At 31.9% G+C, this 7,968-nt stretch overlaps 1 long non-coding RNA gene across 1 annotated transcript; it reads left to right on the top strand.

Annotated features, from left to right (window-relative positions):
• Positions 1-4,513: 4,513 nt before the first annotated feature.
• Positions 4,514-7,591, top strand: LOC131036468 (uncharacterized). The gene is made up of 2 exons (XR_009104104.1): positions 4,514-4,851; positions 7,337-7,591. It is a non-coding gene; the product is annotated as an uncharacterized LOC131036468 (long non-coding RNA).
• The last annotated feature ends 377 nt before the right edge of the window (positions 7,592-7,968 follow it).

The raw sequence follows: 7,968 nt of genomic DNA, 5'->3' as shown, positions 1-7,968 counted from the left end.
ATTGTTGAGACCTTGGCCCAATCATCACATTACATGTGAATTGAATTAAATCTAACAAAAGAGTCCTCTCATAAACTAGTTTGTGGACCTTTCAAGTTTGGTTTTTCTACTTATACATGTTTTTTGATTACTGCTAGTTTTGCCCTCCTGAACAATATGGACCAAAAATATATACATACACAAATGTTTATACATACATACATACATACATATATGCATATACATGTATATACATATATGCATATACATGTATATACATATATTTATGCGATTTATACATATCAAACCTATATATAAATATATATATGCATATTGTGGCATCCTGGTTTATATGCAGAAGTGATAAGGAAGGAGAAGGGTTCATATTTTCACTTTTATTGTCCAATGGGTTTTAGGGTTTCAAAGTTGATTTAAGGATTGACTTGATTTAGGGTTTCAATTTCACTTTTACCGTCAAAGGGTTTTGAATTGGGGCAACCAACTCAGGGGTCTACATGGGCATCTCAAAAAGTTGGTCTCTGCGTCCACGTGGCATGCCACTTGGATCGAAGCTAGGGTGCACACGCCCTATCGCCTCTCCCCTAGTCACCTCCGAAAACATCTACATATATACATGTACATATGTGTATGCACATATTTACATATGTTCAAACACATCCATGTACATCCATGTACATACGTGCATGCACATCCATGCACATATGTACATGCACATCCATGTACATATATATATGCATATAGATGTACATACATATATGCATATACATGTTCATAGATATATGCACATCCATGTACATACATATATGCACATCAGTGTACATACATATATGCATATCAATGTACATACATATATGCATATACCTGTACAAAACATATATAATGTTTATATATGCATATTATGGCATCATGGTTTATATGTATAAGTGGGAATGAAAGACAAGGGATGCGTAGTTAATGGTACTGCAAAGAAGAGTGTACAATGGTGCCTAAAAGAAGTTCATAGAATGGTATACTGACACATGTTTAAGGGATTCAATTTCACTGTTAATGTTTAAAGGTTCAAGGATTCCTAATAATTAGTTTTGTTCATGGACATGCATAATGTTTTTAATGAACTTCACAACTAGAAATGAAAGTTGGCAACCATTTCTAAAAGTATGAAACATGTAAAGTGATTGCAACAAATTAGAATGGAAAATAAAAGTGAAAATGTGAACCCTTATACATTATGAGTGGAACATTGAAATTGAAACACAAGGAGTATTTTCAAAGTGTTCACATTGATTTAATCCCCCAGACAATGAATAAAAATAAACATTGATTTAAACCCTACGATATTATTCTTTTTAAAATAGCGAAGATGTGCAATGCGAATTACTTTAACAGTGAACCCTAAGCCCTAGACCCTTTAACATTAAAAGTGAAATTGAAACCCTAAATGAAGTGAACCCCAAAATCAAGTCAACTTTAAAACCCATAAAACACATTGTAAAATAAAAGTGAAAAGTTGAAGCCGTATAAATTAATAGCGAAACATTGTAATTGAAACCCAAGGAGTATGTAAAAGTGTTCACATTGATTTAAACCCTATGACAAGGAACACAATGAAACATTGATTTATACCATGCGACAATATTATTTTTTAAAAAGTGTAGATGTAAACCCTATGACAATGAACACAATGCAGATGTGCAATCCAAATTACTTTAACAGTGAACCCTAAACCAATGAAGTGAATCCCATAATCAAGTCAACTTGAAAACCATCAAGCACATTGTACAATAAAAGTGAAAATGTGAACCCTTTTACATTAACAGTTCAACATTGAAATTGAACTTGAAGGAGCTGTTTCAAAGTGGTGACATTGATTTAAATCCTCAAACACAGAATACAATGAAACATGGATTTAAACCCTTCAAGAGTTTTCAATTATATAAACAATGAAGATTTAAAAGTGAAATTGGAACCCAAAATGAAGTGAATCCCAAAATCAAGCCAACTTTAAAACCCTCAAACCCATTTGACAATAAAATTGAAAATGTGAACCCTTTTACATTAACAGTTCAACATTGAAATTGAAGGAGTTATTTCAAAGTGGTGACATTGATTTAAATCCTCAAACAAGGAACACAATGAAACAAGGATTTAAACCCTTCGAGGGTTTTTAATTATATAAACAGTGAAGATTGAAAAGTGAAAATGAAACCCAAAATGAAATGAATCCCAAAATCAAGCTAATTTTGAAACCCTTAAACCCATTATACAATAAAAGTGAAAATGTGAAGCCTTTTACATTAACAGTTCAACATTGAAATTGAAACTGAAGGAGTTGTTTCAAAGTGCTCACATCATTGATTTAAATCCTTTGACAAGGAAAATAATGAAACAAGGATTTAAACCCTTCGAGAGTTTTCAATTACATAAACAATGAAGATTTAAAAGTGAAATTGAAACCCAAAATGAAGTGAATCCCAAAATCAAGCCAACTTTGAAACCCTCAATCCCATATGACAATAAAAGTGAAAATGTGAACCCTTTTACATTAATAGTTCAACATTGAAATTGAAGGAGTTGTTTCCGTTGTCATGAAGGATTGTGCCCGGTATGCTAAGTGCGAAACCAAGCAATCCTGTGAAACATGGAAACACCTTCGAGCCTGTGGGTTGCTCAAGTTGAAGGTGAATCTCCAGGTTATGGGCTGACTTCCCTTGAATCCCTCCTAAAACTAAAAAATGATGTGGAAAAGAGCGAGAGAATAATATGAAAATACTGAAAAACTGCAATTAAACTAGGAGGCGATATATCGAAATTGTAATGGTAATAGCCTAAAACTCACAAAAATATGGCAGAACTTTGCCCACACAAAATTAATTTTTACTCTCGAACAACATAAATATTTCCTAGGAAGGCCAAGGAGAATGTAAACTTGGAAGGAAAACTAGTTTTCACAACCAAATTGACAAAACACCCCTTTTACACAACCTAAAACCTGTGATTATACGAAAATCAGAAGATACATGCACATAAAAAGACTGAAATTCAAAGGTTTTAAATTAAAACATAGTAAATTTCTATCAAACTTGCAAATGAACATGCACAATTACCAAGGCAAATATATGAAACTCTGAAATATCAAAGGAAATCTACTATAAAACTAAAATACTAAAGTGCTGAGATACAATGTTTTTTTGCAAAAATGTGTATGCAAAAAAGAAAGACCAGAGGGAAAAAAGGAGAGAGAGAATATATAGAACCCATCATGTACATCTCCTCCAAAACCCTAAAAATAAAAACTGCATGAGAAAAAGCCTTGGGCAAATTTGCCCAAAATAGTCTAAAAAACTCATGCGAAACTCTGCCAACAATAGTCTCCAATGCTCAAAATAGGACCCCAACTGAAACTGCATGAAAAGAACCCCCACTACCAAATATAGAATTGTCACTCTCCCTTAAAATAGCTCTATTGAAAAAACAAACTCCTAGTCCAAAAATCTGCATACTTGTGTGCCAAAAATAGCTCTCCCCATGTGAAAGTTGCATGATGAACTGAACCGCCAAATATTGCTTTAGAAAAACTAATAATATCTCTGATTTCTGCATGAAGCTCTGATGCCATATATAGCTAAGAGAAAAAGAAAACCCCCTTTCTCTCAAAAATCCAAATGCCAAGCCAATAATAGCTTAGATAAAAATATCCCTTCTCTTGTGTAAAAACTACATGCTACTCCTTTTTATTTTTATTTTTAATTTTAATATTTAAATAAAATAATTTGTTTAATTTAGATATTAAAAATAAAATTATTACTTTCTTTTAAATTTTATAACTTAATATAATATTATTAATATTTTTAATAAAATAAATCTTAATAATAATATATTAAATTATAGTATAAGAAAGAAAAGCGTTTATAAGTTAATATAAATTAATTAATTTTTTCCATGGTAATGACTTTAAAGTCATTAACCTAGGACATGTTGTAAGCCCATGCCACGGGTTAAGAGCTTCATGCTCTTTAAAGTTATTTATTCATTGAAATATTATAAGTTAATATATGTTAATCAAGATTTAATCCTATAAAATCTTAATTAATTTATATTAACTTATAAACGCTTTTCTTTCTTATATTATAATTTAATATATTATTATTAAGATTTATTTTATTAAAAATCTTCATAATATTATATTAAGTTATAAAATTTAAAAGAAAGTAATAATTTTATTTTTAATATCTAAATTAAACAAATTATTTTATTTAAATATTAAAATTAAAAATAAAAATAAAAAGGAGTAGCATGTAGTTTTTACACAAGAGAAGGGATATTTCAATGAATAAATAACTTTAAAGAGCATGAAGCTCTTAACTCGTGACATGGGCTTACAACATGTCCTAGGTTAATGACTTTAAAGTCATTACCATGGGAAAAATTACATGCATCAGTTTGTTTTAAAAAATAAATAAATAAAAAGAAATATACAACCCAATTTAGGGCATGCAAGGTAAAAGGAAGGAAAACCCTAAAACTTTCATTTCACTTGCATCTCGAGGAAGACTCTCTATGTTGCTGGAAGGAGTTCTTTTATGGCGGCCATGTGCATCTTATTCTTGGGCTCGAACTGGGGTCGAATCTGGAGCTATGTTTTGCAGACATGGGATACTTTATCCTTCTTTGTCTTTCCTGACGAGGTTAAAACTTTGGCTTCTTTCTCTTTTATGTCTTCTTGATGAAGACAACTCCTTGCCGCTTGCATGTTTCTTGAAGTTGAGCTCGAGCTAGGGTTAAATTGGAGCCAGCTGGGTGTTGGACTCTTGCTTCTTCCACATGGAATTTAATCTGAGACTCTCTTGTGTGGTATGTTCCCTTTTATTCACTCTTTCTGCAATCTATGAATATCTTATTCTTGGAAAGATTCATTTGGCCATTCATACTTGGGGTTATTAAAACCCAATCTTTGCTTTCTTCTTTATGTGAAGGAAAATACTATTTCTGCTCAGAATTATCACGATTAAATGAAGAAAGACTTTCATTGCTTGTTACTCTCTGTTATTATGAACTCTAAACGGATGAAACTGTGCATTTATGTTAAAAACCTATGGTATTTCTTTGACAATCTGCTCCATTTATTGCTTTTGTTACTATGAATCTCACTACTCCTTCATGACTTTGGTATTTTGTGACATCTTGGAGTTGTGACTTGCACTGTCATGATTGCTAAATTTGCAATTAATTACTGTGAAAGCTCATAACATTTAGACTAAAATGTATCCTTCATTAATAGATCCTTTTCATATAGCAACAATATGGTATTTCTCCTTGTATGCCAACAATATAGTATTTCTATTCTTGATTTCTATTGATCTAGCAGCTCTTTCATTAATACTCTGTTATGTTTGATGAGTGTACCCTGACACTGCCATATTGTTCTGGCTTTTTGGAGTCCTTATCTATTCTTTCTGATGAACTTATCTTGCAATATACAAACTGGGTTTTCACCAAACTTAGTGGGTTTTTTCCATCATAACTATTTCTAAATTATTTAAAAAATTAAGCCCATTTGACATCTGGGTTTTTTATAAATGTTAGAATTATCATGAGTGTATCATGGCTGACTGCACTAGTCCTATCAAAACTTTAAGCACTACTCTTGCTCTTTGCATTGTAATGACTGTCCTATATAGTGCCTTAATTATTGGATTTTCCATAGCATTGTTCATTGCTCCATATACTACTGTGATAATGGTTTATACTCTAAAAAGTGACTTGTCTAATGCTTGTAACAATATTCTTGTAGCTGCTCACAATATCTAATCCTTTAGTGGATGCTCTGTCCTTCATCTCTGCATTTATCCTTGAACACCTTATGACTACAATTCTAACAGTCATTGCATGGTACTTAGGTATCCTATGATTTGCCTCTTGTACTGAGACTGCCTTCTCTTTTTGTTATTGATTAGTATGGTGATTGTGAAATAATTATTTTAATAGTCTTGATATTGCTCACTGCTTCCTTCATGCGTTATGAAATTGTATGATTACAATCTTCTTATTAGTGATCTCTGATCTGATTTTTTGACATTGAGTAACTGTGTAATAATAATCTCTTCTTTATTGATATCTTGATCTTTCCACTATTCTTCATGGTTGCCCTATGCTAGTCACTTCACTGTTTTCATTATATGTTATTGAAATAACATATTGTCATCTATTGAATGACAATCAACTTTAGATTTTAAATTGTTGTACTATCTTATTGAATGTTTCACTCTTCTTCTCCTGACTCTCTATTGCTGATCTATAATTTGATGCATTCTTACAAGGTGTATGTACTATTACCATGAATCATAGAACTCATTCATTACCTTTGATATGAACATCCCCATTATAATGTTCTTTTAACAATATACTATTATGAATCATTTCAGGTCTTAGTAACTGTCTTTCCATTGATAATTGCATGAGAATTCCATTGCTTGTTTGATGGCTTTCTGTAATTTGACAATCCTTACTAGTTACTCTGATGATCATATTGCATGATGATTGTGAACTGAACACTGTTATTCACTGATTAGGGATAGGTCTTTGTGTCTTAGCTTTCTCTTCATTACAAATGATGGAAATGGTGGGCAATTGTGTGTGTTTCTGTTCCTTGGATTCATGATGACTATTTAGTACATTGGTTATTGTGTCTGCTCTTTTATATAGTACAGTGCTATGACTTTCTTCTCTGTTAGATAGTGTTGAAGTGTCATCACTATCAAAACATATTTTCTTGCTTATGATTGCTAAAATATGTTTACGCTTGATTATTTCAGAGTTGTCTCCTTATGTACTATTACAAGCAATATGATTTACAACTATTCATTGCATCATGAACTTTGGTACCTCCTCATGTTATCATTATTCACATGATGATATTAGTCACTTGCTGAATAGTGAGTACATTATGTCTATGCTATATATGTTGCCATTGGACGACAATATCTTCTGTCATCAAATGATAGCATGTAGGATCATGGCTTAGAGAACTCATTATTCAATGACTGATTAGTGTCACCATGTGACTAGTGACATGTATGCTGAGCTCAACCCCTTCGGGAGCCCATTTTAACCCACATATATCATGGATATGAAGTGAAAACCTGTATCTGCACATGAAGAAAACAAGTTAGATAAAACATGATACTTATTGTTTTCTCATGGCACCTTCTTTTGGCATTGATTCGCTTTGTTTTGAATCTGATATAGCAGTGTATGCATAGTAGGAGTAGCTTTATGTATGTAGGAGTGAAAGGAATAACCTAGAGCTCTAACCAAATCATTTTTCTCATTGTTTCAGGTCATCTCATGGAGAAGACATCGGGATGCTTGGATCAACAAAGTTGACCAAAAGACCTTCTTCAAAACTCATCAACCTATTCAGGCAATGATGGGTTCTTTCTTTCCCTTCTTCCTACATTCTTCCGTTCCTTTTGTGTTTGCATTTCTATGATCAATGTGATCTTTTCTCATCTATTCCCACATCTTATGTGGGATATTATAGACAATTCGTTCTTTATAAATAAAATTGTATTACATGCAGATGTTTTATTCATGTATATCTTTCTTAACTAAAACATTGCACATTGGAATGAGATATTTGTATGGCATACATGTTTATTTAATAAAGATAGCAAACTTTTGAAAAAAATATTGTGTACCTTTTTCTGCAATAGATAAGACCTATAATAGGTCACCAAAATTGTAGGTGTGATAAAATTTTGATAATGGTTTCAAAGTGGTGACATTGATTTAAATCCTCAGACAAGGAACACAATGAAACAAGGGTTTAAACCCTTCATGGGTTTTCAATTATATAAACAATGAAGATTGAAAAGTGAAAATGAAACCCAAAATGAATGGAATCCTAAAATCAAGCCAATTTTGAAACCCTCAAACCCATTATACAATAAAAGTGAAAATGTGAACCCT

The sequence above is a fragment of the Cryptomeria japonica genome, chromosome 7 (assembly GCF_030272615.1).
Source record: "Cryptomeria japonica chromosome 7, Sugi_1.0, whole genome shotgun sequence".
Classification (NCBI taxonomy): Eukaryota; Viridiplantae; Streptophyta; class Pinopsida; order Cupressales; family Cupressaceae; genus Cryptomeria; species Cryptomeria japonica.
Note: the sequence above shows the minus strand (reverse complement) of the source record. Positions and strands in the feature narration are given on the sequence as shown.